Source organism: Triticum aestivum, chromosome 3A (assembly GCF_018294505.1).
Source record: "Triticum aestivum cultivar Chinese Spring chromosome 3A, IWGSC CS RefSeq v2.1, whole genome shotgun sequence".
Lineage (NCBI taxonomy): Eukaryota > Viridiplantae > Streptophyta > Magnoliopsida > Poales > Poaceae > Triticum > Triticum aestivum.
The window spans coordinates 421,487,732-421,504,913 of record NC_057800.1 but is presented as its reverse complement, the minus strand read 5'-3'; the positions used below and the strand labels follow the sequence as shown (position 1 = coordinate 421,504,913).

Genomic DNA, 17,182 nt, shown 5'->3' with positions numbered 1-17,182 from the left:
GCTGTGCTGTCGCGGAGGCCTAACCACCCCCTACTACTCCCACCGCTGGCCAGGCCCTGCGGCAACGGCAGCCTCACACCGCAGCCGAACTAGTGAACCCTCGTACTTCTCTCCGCGTGGGCATCCACTACCGCGTCTTCCCCGGCTCCGCGCCGTCCCCTTCCTAGGCCTCGCCGTCGTCCACCACCTTGGTGCTCTCGGCACGGCGTGGTCAATGTGGTCAACGACAGACTTCCATCAGAAGAGTACTATACATGGAGAGGCTGGCAGCTGGGTCCACGGCCGCAGCAAGGAAGTGACTCCTTATTACGCAAAAAATAATGATTCCTCCACCTGACAGCAGGGACCCACCGGACGGGCCACCATATTTCGTGAAAAAAATGTTTTCCCCCTGACTGCTGGGACCCACCAGCTACATCTTCGCACGCAAGAAAGTGCGTCCATATTACGAGCAAAAAAATGATTCGCCCCCTTGACTGCTGGGACCCACTAGCTACATCTTCGCACGCAAGGAAGTGCCTGACAGTCGGGACCCACCTAGTCGAAGCGTACATAGCGTTGTCATTTTGGTCGTGAACGTGTACGTATATACTGGTCGATGTAGAGGCGCGCACGTATCGTAGTAGAGGCGTGCATGTAGCATGTACACGTGCGTACAGCGGCCAGGGTGCAAGAAAGTAAATACGGCCACGTACATACATACGGGTGGGGTCTCAAACGCCTACTCGTGCATACGTACGGCCAGGGCTTGTGTACATGGCTGGGTCGGAACGGAGAAGCTGCGTTGTCGTCGTGTTCATGGGGAGGCAACAGAATGCGTCGTGTTCATCGGGAGGCAACGGAACACGTGCTATTCATCGGGAGCCAACCGGCTTGGACGGAATAGCCGATGGAAACAAGGCTTGGCGTACCGCAGAACGGAGGAAATGGCCTTGTGTTCAATCGGCCACGGTCGAAACGGGATCCTGTTCATCGGGAGGGGTCTGGCGTACCGCAAAACGGAGGAAGCGGACTTCTCTTGGACCTCCTACGGTTGAAACGGGGTCCCGTTGATCGGGAGGGTGTGGCGTACCACAAAACGGAGGAAACGGACTTGTGTTGGAGCGCTACGGTCGAAACGGGGGTCCTGTTCATCGGGAGGGGTGTGGCGTACCGGCAAACGGGACTCCATGGGATATTGTTCATCTCCACCGCCGACCTCCTCCAGCCTCCACGGGCTACTGTTCATCCACCGTCGACCTCCTCCAGCCTCCACCTGCAACTGTTCATCCACGGGCTCCTGTTCATCTAGCCTCCACCACGCACTCCTCCACCGGCTACTGTTCAACTAGCCCTCTCCACGGGGTCCTGTTCAACCACCCCTCCACGGGCTACTGTTCATCCAGCCCTCCACCGGCTACTGTCCAACCAGCCCTCCACGGGGTCGTCCTATTCATCCAGCCCTCCACGAGGTCCTGTTCATCCACCCCTCCATGGGGTCCTGTTCATCCATCGGCTCGATCAATCGGGGTACTGTTCATCCAGCGGCAACACCACGGGGTCATGTTCATTCAACCCCCACCGGGAACTGTTCATCCAAAGCCCCAACAATGCTCATTGTTCATCAAGAGGAAGCATCGATCGGCTTCAGTTAGTAGCAGTAGCGAAGGAATCACTCGGGTTCAATTAACATCAAGGGATCGATCGCTCGGGTTGAGTAACGTAGCTAGTGCAATCGCTCGGGTTGAGTTAGAGCCCAACGCCTCGCTCGGGTTCAGTTAGAGTGCAACACCTCGCACACACACGCGTACGTACGAGAGAAACGCGCATCGCTCGGCCCCGACCACCCATCGTAACCGGGAACTCCCCCGATATTTTCCTCGCCCTCACCTCTACCACGGTTTTTTCCGTCATGCACGGCCCAAAGAATGTCATGCAGCTGCGTCTCCGGCCCGCCCAGGATGAAAAGCCCATTTTCTGTCATGATTTTTTGTCATAGAAGTAGGAGCCCACCACATTTATGATGATACCGGGTTTTGTCACAATTATCGTCATAGAAGTGTCGTAAGCATGACAGGAAAAAATTTCGTTTGGCCCACAATGTCACCGATGTGTCTTTTTTTGTAGTGATGTGAACGTAGAGTCTATCACACCCCGTCATCACGTGGTGTCTCGAAATGACGAACTGTAGCAATGGTGCATACTCAGGGAGAACACTTCTACCTTGAAATTTAGTGAAGGGATCATCTTATAATGCTACCGTCGTACTAAGCAAAATAAGATGTAAAAAAGATAAACATTACATGCAATCAAAATATGTGACATGATATGACCATCATCATCTTTGTGCTTTTGATATCCATCTCTAAAGCATCGTCATGATCTCCATCGTCACCGGCTCAAAACCTTGATCTCCATCGTAGCGTCGTGGTCGTCTCGCCAACTATTGCTTCTACAACTATCGCTAACGCATAGTGATAAAATAAAGCAATTACATGGTGTTTGCATTTCATACAATAAAGAGACAACCATAAGGCTCCTACCGATTGCCAGTAACTTTTACAAAACATGATCATCTCATACAATAACGTATATCACATCATGTCTTGACCATATCACATCACAACATGCCCTGCAAAAACAAGTTAGACGTCCTCTACTTTGTTGTTGCAAGTTTTACATAGATGCTACAGGCTTCTAGCAAGAACCGTTCTTACCTACGCATCAAAACCACAACGGTGATTTATCAAGTTTGTTGTTTTAGCCTTCAACAAGGACCAGCCGCAGTCAAATTCGATTCAACTAAATTTGGAGAAATAGACACCCGCCAGCCACCTTTATGCAAAACTAGTTGTGTGTCTGTCGGTGGAACCGGTACCATGAACGTGGTCATATAAGGTTGGTCTGGGCCGCTTCATCCAACAATACCGCCGGATCAAAATATGACATTGGTGGTAAGCAGTATGACAATCACCGCCCACAACTCTTTGTGTTCTACTCGTGCATATCATCTATGCATAGATCTGGCTCGTCTGCCACTGTTAGGAAATGTAGCATGCAATTTAAAAAAACTCATATGATCAGCAAGATCTATCTAGGAAATGCATGACAAGGAGAGGGGGAGAGTGTGTCCACGTACCCTCGTAGACCAAAAGCGGAAGCGTTTGACAACGCGGTTGATGTAGTCGAACTTCTTCTCGTTTCGACCGATCAAGCACCAAAGGTACGACACCTCCGAGTTCTGCACACGTTTCGCTCGATGACATCCTGATAACCCACAAGTATAGGGGATCGCAATAGTTTTCGATAAGTAAGAGTGTCGAACCCAACGAGGAGCTAAAGGTAGAACAAATATTTCCTCAAGTTCTATCGACCACCGATACAACTCTACGCACGCTTGACGTTCGCTTTACCTAGAACAAGTATGAAACTAGAAGTACTTTGTAGGTGTTGTTGGACAGGTTTGCAAGATAATAAAGAGTACGTAAATAAAAATTAGGGGCTGTTTAGATTAGGAAACAATAAAGTAAATATAGAGAGTGTGGAAAAGTGGTGGTAGGAGTTGCGAAGTTGCCCCTTAAGCAATTGACTACTTTACTAGACCGATATCAAGTATTATGTGGGAGAGGCCACTGCTAGCATGTCATCCCTGACTTGGAATTCTATGCACTTATGATTGGAACTATTAGCAAGCATCTGCAACTACTAATGTTCATTAAGGTAAAATCCAACCATAGCATTAAGATAGATTGGTCCCCTTCAATCCCGTATGCATCAATTTCTATGCTAGGTTGAAGCTTCTGTCACTCTTGCCCTCCAATACATAGTCCTATCAACATACAACTAACCCTAGGGTGTGATCCATGTGCGCAATCATATGATGGGCACCAAAGGACAGCAACATAACCACAAGAAAATTAAATCAATCATAGCAATTCATCAACCACCGATAGGACAACGAAAATCTACTCAGACATCATAGGACGGCAACACATCATTGGATAATAATATGAAGCATAAAGCACCATGTTCAAGTAGAGGGTACAGCGGGTTGCGGGAGAGTGGACTGCTGTAGATAGAGGGGGGAAGGTGATGGAGATGTTGGTGAAGATGGCGGAGGTGTTGGTGTAGATCGCGGTGATGATGATGGCCCCCGGTGGCACTCCGGTGCCACCGGAAGCGAGGGGGAGAGAGCCCCCCTCCTTCTTGTTCTTCTTCCTTGACCTCCTCCCTAGATGGGAGAAGGGTTTCCCCTCTGGTCCATGGCCTCCATGGCACGGGAGGGGCGAGAGCCCCTCTGAGATTGGATCTGTCTCTCTATCTCTCTCTGTTTCTGCGTTCTCTTCTTGCTCTGTTTCACCATTTCGTGTATATATGGAGATCCGTAACTCTGATTGGCCTGAAACCTTCGCCGTGATTTTTTTCCTGAAAATTAGTTTTCTTGCGGCAAAAGAAGAGCATCAACCGCCTTACGGGTGGCTCACGAGGGTAGGGGGCGCGCCCAGGGGGCAGGCGTGCCCCCCTGCCTCATGGCCACCTCGGGCACCGTCTCGCGTGGATTTTTCTTCCGGAATTTTCCAAATATTCCAAAAATAAGCTCTGTCCGTTTTTATCCCGTTTGGACTCCGTTTGATATGGATATACTGCAAAACCAAAAACATGCAACAGACAGGAACTGGCACTGGGCACTGGATCAATATGTTAGTCCCAAAAATAGTATAAAAAGTTGCCAAAAGTATATGGAAGTTGTAGAATATTGGCATGGAACAATCAAAAATTATAGATACGACGGAGACATATTAGCATCCCCAAGCTTAATTCCTGCTCGTCCTCGAGTAGGTAAATGATAAAAAAGATAATTTTTGATGTGGAATGCTACCTAGCATAATCTTGATCATATGTCTAATCATGGCATGAATATTAAGATATGAGTGATTCAAAGCAATAGTCTATCATTTGACATAAAATCAATAATACTTCAAGCCTACTAATAAAGCAATCATGTCTTTTCAAAATAACATGGCCAAAGAAAGTTATCCCTACAAAACCATATAGTCTGGCTATGCTCCATCTTCACTACACAAAATATTCACATCATGCACAACCCCGATGACAAGCCAAGCAATTGTTTCATACTTTTGACGTTCTCAAACCTTTTCAACTTTCACGCAATACATGAGCGTGAGCCATGGACATATCACTATAGGTGGAATATAATATGATGGTGGAGAAGACAAAAGGGGAAGATAGTCTCACATCAACTAGGCGTATCAACGTGCTATGGAGATGCCCATCAATAGATATCAATGTGAGTGAGTAGGGATTGCCATGCAACGGATGCACTAGAGCTATAAGTGTATGAAAGCTCCAACTGAAACTAAGTGGGTGTGCATCCAACTTGCTTGCTCATGAAGACCTCGGGCATTTGAGGAAGCCCATCATCGGAATATACAAGCCAAGTTCTATAATGAAAAATTCCCACTAGTATATGAAAGTGATAACTCAAGAGACTCTCTATATGAAGAACATGGTGCTACTTTGAAGCACAAGTGTGAAAAAAGGATAGTAGCATTGCCTCTTCTCTCTTTTTCTCTCTTTTTTTATTTTTTTATTTTTTGGTGGGCTTCTTTGGCCTCTTTTTTTATTATTTGGGCTTCTTTGGCCTCGTTTATTTTTTTGTAAAGTTCGGAGTCTCATCCCGATATGGGGGAATCATAGTCTCCATCATCCTTTCCTCACTAGGGCAATGCTCTAATAATGATGATCATCACACTTTTATTTACTTACAACTCAATGTCTAGAACAAAGTATGACTCTATATGGATGCCTCCGACGGTGTACCGGGATGTGCAATGATCTAGCATAGCAATGACATCAAAGAACGGACAAGCCATGAAAACATCATGCTAGCTATCTTACATCATGCAAAGCAATATGACAATGAATGCTCAAGTCATGTATACGATGATGATGGAAGTTGCATGGCAATATATCTCGGAATGGCTATGGAAATGCCATGATAGGTAGGTATGGCGGCTGTTTTGAGGAAGGTATATGGTGGGTTTATGATACCGGCGAAAGTTGCGCGGTACTAGAGAGGCTAGCAATGGTGGAAGGGTGAGAGTGCGTATAATCCATGGACTCAACATTAGTCATAAAGAACTCACATACTTATTGCAAAAGTCTATTAGATATCGAAACAAAGTACTACGCGCATGCTCCTATGGGGATAGATTGGTAGGAAAAGACCATCGCTCGTCCCAGACCGCCACTCATAAGGAAGACAATCAATAAATAAATCATCCTCCGACTTTGTTACATAACGGTTCACCATACGTGCATGCTACGGGAATCACAAACCTCAACACAAGTATTTCTACAATCCACAACTACCCACTAGCATGACTCTAATATCACCATCTTTATATCGCAAAACTATTGCAAGTAATCAAACATATCATATTCAGTGATCTACAAGTTTTATGTAGGATTTTATGACTAACCATGTGAATGACCAGTTCCTGTCATCTCTCTAAATAGATAAAAGTGAAGTAAGAGAGTTTAATTCATTCTACAAAAGATATGCCCGTGCTCTAACAAATATAAGTGAAGCAAAAGAGAATTCTACAAATGGCGGTTTTCTATGTAAAGAGAAACAAGCAATCCAAACTTCAAACGATATAAGCGAAGCACATGAAGCATTCTATAAAGCCATACTCAAAATATATAAGTGAAGTGCATAGAGCATTATCTAAATCAACCAAGGACTATCTCATACCAGCATGGTGCATAAAATAAAAATGAAAACTAAATGCAAACGACGCTCCAAGATTGCTCATATCGCATGAACGAAACGAATCCGAAAACATACCGATACTTGTTGAAGAAAGAGGGGATGCCTTCCGGGGCAGCCCCAAGCTTAGACGCTTGAGTCTCCTTGAATATTTACTTGGGGTGCCTCGGGCATCCCCAAGCTTGAGCTCTTGCCTCTCTTCCTTCTTCTCACATCGAGACCTTCTCGATCATCGAACACTTCATCCACACAAAACTTCAACAGAAAACTCGGTAAGATCCGTTAGTATAATAAAGCAAATCACTACTCTAAGTACTGTTGCAAACCAATTCATATTTTGTTTTTTCATTGTGTCTGCTTTAATATAACTTTTTCATGGCTTAATCCACTGATATAAATTGATAGTTTCATCAAAACAAGCAAACTATGCATCAAAAACAGAATCCGTCTAAAATAGAACAGACTGTAATAATCTGAACATTCACCATACTTCTGATACTTAATACCAAAATTATAAAAAATAAACAATTTGCATAGGAAGACAGTGCAAAAATAATCAGAACTATTTGACATTCCAGCTAAAAATGTAAAATCGCGTACTACAACCAAAGTTTTGGTCCTGCACCGTACAAACCATCAAGCAAATGTAAACATCCTAAAGGCAAACCTTGGCACATTATTTTTATAATACAATGGAATTGTACAAGGGGATAATTATTTTTATTGAAAAGTTTCTGTAATTAAGATTCACAAAGTTTCCGTGAGCATGAACAAAGTTCAAGGCTAGCTCCCACTTCAACAATGCTTGTCTTTCTCACTTTCGCTTCCCTTTTTTGAAAAAGTTTTGGGTTCCCCTCTTTATTTTTGTTGTTTTTAAACTATATAAAAGCACTCAACAGAAATAAATGACTCTATAAAACTTTCGGGTTGTCTCCCTGGCAGCGCTTTCTTTAAAGCCATTAAGCTAGGCATATAGTGCTCAAGTAATGGATCCACCCGGATCCCAAGGTATATCAAAGCCAATTTTAATTAACAATGATTTGTAATTTAGTGGTGAGCACAAGGTAACATATATCATGTAATGACGAAGTCTAACTCTCTTCCTATGCATCGGCATGTCATAAAAGAACAATTCATGCACACAAAGTAAAGGCCAATGCATAGTATAAACAGTTTCTTGCAATTTTATCATGTTGGAAACATAGAGAGGTGGAGATATAGTTCCTCTCTCATAATAATTGCAAGTAGTAGCAGCAAGCACATGCATATTATATCTATTAAAATCATCATGTGCAACGGTAAAAGGCAACCCATCAATATAATCCTTAATAAGAGCAAACATCTCTGATATAGTGTAGTCGGGAGAATTCAAAAAGATAATAGGACTATCATGCGTGGGTGCAATAGCAACAATTTCATGTTTAACATAAGGAACTATAACAAGTTCATCTCCATAAGCATAATTCATATTGGCATCTTGGCCACAAGCATAGCAAGCATCATCAGAAAGGGATATTTCAAAAGAATCCAAGGGATCATAACAGTCATCATAGCAATCATCCTTCGGTAAGCATGAAGGGGAATTAAACAATGTATGAGTTGAAGAGTTACTCTCATTAGAAGGTGGGCATGGGTGATCAATCCGCTCTTCCTCCTTTTGTTCTTCGCTCTCCTCCTCATCTTTTTCATCCAATGAGCTCACAGTTTCATCAACTTCTTCTTCCATAGATTCCTGCAAAATATTAGTCTCTTCTTGGACAACGGAGACTTTCTCAATAAGTGCATTAATTTCGTAATTGTATTCATAATTCTCATAACAATATTTCAGGATAGCTAAATTTCACATCTATAAACAACAACATCAAAATCTTCAAACTCTTTACACATAGATTCAATTTCATAAGCACCCATAAAAGCAACAAATTCTTCTATTTGTTCCACATCATAGTAATCATATATACCATTAGCATAAGAAGCTAAGGTTTTATTATCATTGAATTTGCATGAAAAGGGAAGGTGTGGAGCCTTCATCCTAGAGCAACAAGTATAATCATAACTCACGCATAATTGCCAAGCATACCACTTCAATATATGAATTTGATCCCATAATAGTTTCCCTTTTTGTGTCAAGTGGTAATCCCTAAAGTATTCACGTTGAGCCAATGTTACTCCCATTACATAATTGAATGGGGTTTTCTCAGGATTATTGAAGTAGTACATAATATTTTCACATAACCAGCATCGAGGGTTTTAGGAGGTTCCCCATCTCCATGAGTAGCAAGTACACCTAATTTTTTTGGTATTTCGTGTTCCATATCCATAACTAAAGATAGAAAACAACTAAGAACAGCAAATAAAAAATACTTAGTGATAAAGCAAACAAGCACACACGAGAATATTCACCCCACACTATTGCTCCCCGGCAACGGCGCCAGAAAAAGGTCGTGATAACCCACAAGTATAGGGGATCGCAATAGTTTTCGATAAGTAAGAGTGTCAAACCCAACGAGGAGCTAAAGGTAGAACAAATATTCCCTCAAGTTCTATCGACCACTGATACAAATCTACGCACGCTTGACGTTCGCTTTACGTAGAACAAGTATGAAACTAGAAGTACTTTGTAGGTGTTGTTGGACAGGTTTGCAAGATAATAAAGAGTACGTAAATAAAAAGTAGGGGTTGTTTAGATTAGGAAACAATAAAGTAAATATAGCGAGTGTGGAAAAGTGGTGGTAGGAGTTGCGAAATTGCCCCTTAAGCAATTGACTACTTTACTAGACCGATAACAAGTATTATGTGGGAGAGGCCACTGCTAGCATGTCATCCCTGACTTGGAATTATATGCACTTATGCTTGGAACTATTAGCAAGCATCCGCAACTACTAATGTTCATTAAGGTAAAACCCAACTATAGCATTAAGATATATTGGTCCCCCTTCAATCCCGTATGCATCAATTTCTATGCTAGGTTGAAGCTTCTGTCACTCTTGCCCTCCAATGCATAGTCCTATCAACATACAACTAACCCTAGGGTGTGATCCACGCGCGCAATCATATGATGGGCACCAAAGGACAACAACATAACCACAAGCAAATTAAATCAATCATAGCAATTCATCAACCACCGATAGGACAACGAAAATCTACTCAGACATCATAGGATGGCAACACATCATTGGATAATAATATGAAGCATAAAGCACCATGTTCAAGTAGAGGTTACAGCGGGTTGTGGGAGAGTGGACTGCTGTAGATAGAGGGGGGAAGGTGATGGAGATGTTGGTGAAGATGGCGGAGGTGTTGATGTAGATCGCGGTGATGATGATGGCCTCCGGTGACACTCCGGTGCCACCGGAAGCGAGGGGGAGAGAGCCCCCCTCCTTCTTCTTCTTCCTTGACCTCCTCCCTAGATGGGAGAAGGGTTTCCCCTCGGGTCCATGGCCTCCATGGCACGGGAGGGGCGAGAGCCCCTCCGAGATTGGATCTGTCTCTCTGTCTCTCTCTGTTTCTGCGTTCTCTTCTTGCTCTGTTTCACCGTTTCGTGTATATATGAGGATCCGTAACTCCGATTGGCCTGAAACCTTCGCCGTGATTTTCTCTCTCCGAAGATTAGCTTTCTTGCGGCAAAAGAAGAGCGTCAACCGCCTTACGGGTGGCTCACGAGGGTAGGGGCGCGCCTAGGGGGGCAGGCGCGCCCCCTGCCTCGTGGCCACCTCGGGCACCGTCTCGCGTGGATTTTTCTTCTAGAATTTTCCAAAAATAAGCTCCGTCCGTTTTTATCCCGTTTGGACTCCGTTTGATATGGATATTCTGCGAAACCAAAAACATGCAACAGACAGGAACTGGCACTGGGCACTGGATCAATATGTTGGTCCCAAAAATAGTATAAAAAGTATATGGAAGTTGTAGAATATTGGCATGGAACAATCAAAAATTATAGATACGACGGAGACGTATCACGTCCCTCGAACTCTTGATCCAGCAGAGTGTCGAGGAAGTAGATGAGTTCTGTCAACACGACGGCGTGGTGACGGTGATGGTGAACTGATCCGCGTAGGGCTTCGCCTAAGCACTACAAAGATATGACCGGAGGCGTAAACTGGGGGAACGCACATGGCTAACAATTGTTGGTGTGTGTTCTAGCGGTGCCCCCCATATATATAGGTTGGAGGGGAGGAGATGCAGCCAAGGGGGCACCCCAAGTAGGAGGAATCCTACTTGGGGTCCTCCCCAATTCGCCCCCTTCCTTATTAACCGGAGGGGAAAGGAAAGAGAGGGGGGAGGGAAGGAAGGGGGAGGCCGAATCCTCCCCTTCCCTTTCCCCTTTCCATCTTTCCTTCTCCTATTTCGGCCTACTAGTAAGCATGCACGTGCAACACACGTCTCTCAAATATAAAAGATGTCTTTTGAATTCTGTTTATGCTAAATCGAGTAAATATGTTCGTGCGTTGCAACGGGTAAAACAAAATCTTTGTGCCCCCTACCAATTAATATGGGTTCTTCTTATCCTCTTCCCAAGCCTACATCTCATGAGTGGTATTCAGATCACCTTGTCATCAGGTACGGGACACATGCTTGGGGGTTGTTGCGGTCGAACATGTACTTCGCGCTACCTCCTTGCCGGCTCTTTTGTGTGACCGTCATGGGCGTGCTCGAAGCAGAACTCGTTTTTTTATGAAGTTGAATTTTTTTTTGCGGATGAATATGATGAAGTTGATTTCACTAAAGAAAAATTGATAAAAGATAACTGAAAGGGTAACAAAATATATTGCTTACCATAAATGGGTATGGTTGGGAGGATTCCAAGGAATCATGAACCAGAGTCAGAGAAACTCTCATAGGTCCCCAAAAATATTTCCCATCAATCTATGTATAGCGACTCACCTATAAAGATCCTCACGTAAAATTTGTTTAACTCCAGTAGAACTCTAAACCTCAACCCCTACATTTCAATGTCCTATATTTTATTAATTTTATGGAACAACCAAAATCATACATTCATCATTGCAGTACCCTGCATTTTCATTTGAATCAACATTGGTACAATACAGAACTAACACATGAAACAGACAACCAAACAAAACTTAGTAATTCGATGGCATCTCATCTCATGCCAAGGAAAATCCCATTCATTGTGTATTGCACTATGGAACACAGCCAATAGTAATTATTACATTTAATGGTGAAAATACATGTCAGTTAAGTAAAAAAGGAACACAAATTAGAACATAGCATGACCGGTAAGGGCACTCTCAAATCATCTTAAACACATATGTATCTCCAAATTCACATAGATAGATATCTAATTAGTTCACAAACATGGCTTAAACTCCAGTGCATATAGCCAGAATCATCAGCCCTCCGCATGGCAAAAATCTACCGGATCACAAATCATAAAATTGCAAAGTTATATGCTGCCATCTTGTATCCATAATATTTGTTATCCCATCTTTTCTCTTGGCCGATGACCCACATCTGTGGAGTAATAAAACCGATGACATCCGACATTGGTAAGCCGGCTCTGATGTGCGCTGATGATATGGGCCGATGTGATCGAGATTTTGTACCAACGGCGTTCGTCTATATGAGCACATTTATTGCACAACGGCTTCCTATCGCTTACTCCGCAGATGATTTTGAAGCCTCTGCCTATTGCATCGTAACGATACTTGACTGACAGAACATAGTTATGTAACACAGAGCAATGCTATCTCTGCTGAACCATCATCATCTGCGGAGTGTGCACCCAAACCTGTAATTGCAGAGGGCTAGAGAACTCAGACGGAGCCATCACTGTATTTCTCACAGCTGCATGCCTGTACAGCATGATCTTGCTTTCACCGCGTAATACGCTCTTCTAGTGAAAGCAAGAAGGAGTGGATAACTGCACCTGAGTCTACCTTCAGTTCTGCCCCTCAACTCCCTGCTTATGTACACAGCATGCTGCAGTCTCACGCCCCTGCAGTTCAAAACTTAAACTGAGTGCTGATGTGTAGGGATGAAAACGGAGCGGAAACGGACGAAACTGAGTGCTATCATATTTGTTTTCATATTTTTTTGCAGAAGCGGAAACGAATACAAAAACCCCGGAAATAAATACGGAAACAGATACTACCGGAAACAGATACTACCGGAAACAGACACGGAGCGAATACAAAGCAGATACGGAAACATAAATAGGCATTGATCAGAACTTAAAAACCCCTTGAATTATAGAGAAATACACACAAAAACAAACAAATTTAATGAGTTGTTAACATTGCTACAAAATAATATCATTATGTTAGCAACTTAGCATAATATTGTAGTAGTACCGGACAATTGCGTATAGGTCAAGCTGAGTACATGTGTGGTAGTAAAAGTTTGGCCTTAGATCCATTCTACTAATTGTGTCATAGTGTTCTCTTTAGTGGTTGGGCTACAAAGCAGCTATAGGTGTATAATAAAACAGAAATTTCATACTCACAGAAACGGAAAGTTCCATTTCCATGCATGTTCCACCGGAAAACACCGTTCCGTTTTTGTTTCTGTTTCCGCATAAAAAAATTCCATTTCCACTTCCATTTTGCAAATTTTCGTTTCTGTTTTCATATTTCCTCCGGAAAAACCGAAAGTTTCCACTCCATTTTCATCCCTACTGATGTGTACATGAATTTAACCCATTTGCTAGCTGAAAGGAAAATTATCTTGCATATTTTTTTAGAAGTGTGTGAACTTTATAACAGAAGGCAAACTGTACCACACCACATTGAAGCAGTACTATCTAAAATATATCAAATGCACTAAAATATTAGAAATATCTTCAACAAATTTGTTTGAAACAAATGCTCCAATAAATATTTTCAGCCATTGTTTAGATCATACATAGTGTTGTGGAAACCGTACCGTTGCAAGGTTCAAATCATCAAATATCATCTAGTCCAACACATGGATAAAATCGGGCAGTCCATTTGCAGCAGCAAGGTGGACCACCAATTCCTCTACATGCTTACTCTTCTTTAGATGCAGAGTCAATCAAAAAGAGAAGTCTTCCACTGTACATGTAACAGGGCAGGGTGTCAACAATCTACAAATAGGGATAACAATCATATTCAGAAGAAACTTAAAAGAACATAGTCATTTTGTTTTTTTACACATTGGTGACATTTTTTGGGATTGATTTAGCACCAGAGAAATTGCTTGAACATGATGGGTGGATATTACTCTAAGCATATAAAATCAAGAGGCAGCAAGAGTGCAATCCGAATACCATTAGAATATGTCAGTGAAAATTCCAACTACCTATAACTCATTTATAAAATATGTCAATAAAAATTGCAAGGCTTGAAAGATATCCTGTATAAGCAGTGCAATCTCTCATTCCATGACCAGAAAATAAGACTGTCTTATGACAGGATTAAGGTAATAAATGGCATCAAATACTTTGTTATATATCATGTGATAGGAGAAAAGAAGAGAATAAAGTGTTGATAGTTCAGTTTTAAACAACCAGTACATCCATTGAATTTGATAATGAGAGAGAAGTACCTGATTATTTATATCAGATGTCCACCTGCGAGTCCTTTTTTATGGGGTTAACATCACTACAAGAAACACCTGCAAACTATTAAACCAAAGACAGTGTGTTAGAATATCACTTGTAAGTAATAATCAGAATATTCATAATATAATTCAGCTTGCACTTCCATGAATCAATCAGAGATAAAGTTGATCTTTATTTGACATTCAATCAAACAGTCCCAATCAGGTTAAATTTGAAGCAAGGTAGAAAGATGCAAGTCACAGCAGGGAGAAAAGCCATCAGTTGATGAATTACCTACTCAAGGATGTGATGACTGCATCCTCGTGCGGAATGGAGAGACAGGAACGCATAGAGGAGATGTAGGTGACGACACTTGTGCATGGCTGGAGAGTGGAGGCGGAAACTACCTCGGTGGGAAAGTAGTGGGTGTGATGAAATTCTTGACAACACCCTATAACCAGGAATATAAATGTTGATATCATCTTAAAATTAAGGACTGCTTGATGACTATAAACTCGACAGTAAAGATGTGCATCGCTGAAAAATTACAAATGAAGTTAGAACGACGACAATAAACTTCAGAATCTAGAACGTTCATCCATGACATACCCTTGGTTGCATCAATTTGAGGAGCTTTGGAACAAAAGTTGAAACAGCACATCACTTTGGAAATACCGTAAACAAAACAAACCTGAGATGGAAGACCTCCGGCGCGGCGGCCGCGTGACTGAAGATTCTTGACGTGTTCCCTGGTTGAGGATTGGGGAGACGGCGGGTACAACGCGGAGACTGCGGGGAGGGTTGGCGAGGGCCACCGGGAGCGCGCTGGCGTGTCCCCTGGCTGCGGATTGGGAGACGGCGTGTACGACGCGGAGACGGCGGGGAGGGCCGGCGAGGGCCATCAGGAGGGCACTGCTGCAGCGACCGGGTGACGGGAAGGGCCGACGGGGTGGGCGCTCTTGGGGCTGGCAGCGTCGCGTTGGGAGGAGGAGCGGAGCGGTAGCGTCCCGTGGGTAGGAGCGGCAGGCGGCGGGGTAGGTGGCGTCGCGAGTACGGTCGCGGCCGCGGGGAAGCGCCCCGATCCAACTCCGCGCGCCAGGCGGCCGCCGGAGCCCGCTCGCCGGCGAGCACCTCCCTAGCCGCCGCCAGGCCTCTCCTTGTCCTCCCCTCTCCTCTCATCCTCTCCCGAAGACGCGTCGTCGCCCCGATTGTGTTGTTTATCGTGGGAGGGAGGGCAGTTTTCCTCTGCCCCTTCTTGTTGGCTCTTTTAATAGTAGTAGAGATATGGGGCGCACCAGCCCCTTGTGGGCTGGTCTATCCCTCTCTTGGCCATAAGGCCTATATCTTTGTTGGGGTGCCCGGAACCCCTTCAGGTGACACGATATGTACCTAATATCCTCCGGAACACTTTTGGTGTCCGAATACTATCGTTCTATATATCAATCTTTACCTCTCGGCCATTTGGAGAGTCCTTATCATGTTTGTGATCTCATCCGGGACTCCGAACAACATTCGGTCACCAAATAATATAACTCATATAATACTAAATCGTCACCGAACGTTAAGCGTGCGGACCCTACGGGTTCGAGATTACGTAGACATGACCGAGACACCTCTCCGGTCACTAACCAATAGCGGAACCTAGATGCTCATATTGGCTCCTATATATTCTACGAAGATCTTTATCGGTTGAACCGTTATGACAACATATGTTATTCCCGTTGTCCATCGGTATGTTACTTGCCCGAGATTCGATCGTCGGTATCCACATACCTAGTTCAATCGTGTCACCGGCAAGTCTCTTTACTCGTTCCGTAATACATCATCTTGTAACTAATTCATTAGTCACTTTGCTTGCAAGGCTTTTTATGATGTGCATTACCGAGAGGGCCCAAAGATACCTCTCCGATATTCGGAGTGACAAATCCTAATACCGGTCTATGCCAACCCAACAAACACCTTAGGAGATACCTGTAGTGCATCTTTATAATCACCCAGTTATGTTGTGACGTTTGATAGCACACAAGGTATTCCTCCGGTATTCGGGAGTTGCATAATCTCATAGTCGAAGGAATATGTATTTGACATGAAGAAAGCAATAGCAATAAAACTGAACGATCAATATGCTAAGCTAACGGATGGGTCTTGTCCATCACATCATTCTCCTAATGATGTGATCCCGTTCATCAAATGACAACACATGTTTATGGTTCGGAAACTTAACCATCTTTGATTAACGAGCTAGTCTAGTAAAGGCTTACTAGGGACACGGTGTTTTGTCTATGTATCCACACATGTATCAAGTTTCCGATTTAATACAATTCTAGCATGAATAATAAAAATTTATCATGATATAAGAAAATATAAAATAACAACTTTATTATTGCCTCTAGGGCATATTTCCTTCATTATTTTATTTTGCAATTTATCTATTTACCTACCACTATGAAATTTGATCCTTGCAAATAACCGCCGAGGGGATTGACAACCCCCTTGATCGTGTTGGGTGGAAGTATTTGCTCTTTGGTGTGTAGGTGATGTTAACGAGGTTTCGCGTGGTTCTCCTATTGGATTGATAACTTTGGTTCTTAACCGAGGGAAATACTTATCTCTACTGTATTGCATCGTCCTATTCTCTTTGAGGAAATCCCAACAAAGCTCACAAGTAGCATGATACAATACAGAGAACCCCCCCCCCCCCCCCCCAATTTGGAGAATCTTCTTTTTTCTAGAATACGCACAAGCATGCATATCTCATATTCATAGAAGAAAAAGGGGGGGGCCCGCCATGTTTTTACAAGGATGGCACAAGGCCGAGAGATACGTATACTCCTCGCTACTCACCCACGTAGACAACCTATCGAAGAACAAAAAGAGCCCTTGGCTCA

At 43.4% G+C, this 17,182-nt stretch overlaps 1 long non-coding RNA gene across 2 annotated transcripts; it reads right to left on the bottom strand.

The window, feature by feature from the left end:
• Positions 1 to 11,856: 11,856 nt before the first annotated feature.
• LOC123061484 (uncharacterized) lies at positions 11,857 to 15,560 on the bottom strand. Of its 2 annotated transcripts, none has more exons than XR_006429070.1 (5): positions 14,986 to 15,560; positions 14,589 to 14,831; positions 14,300 to 14,375; positions 13,658 to 13,806; positions 11,857 to 12,731 (listed from the first exon to the last, which is right to left on the bottom strand). It is a non-coding gene; the product is annotated as an uncharacterized lncRNA (long non-coding RNA). The 2 variants fall into 2 exon arrangements; XR_006429069.1 differs by having other exon boundaries at positions 14,589 to 14,745; positions 14,986 to 15,556.
• Positions 15,561 to 17,182: the final 1,622 nt, after the last annotated feature.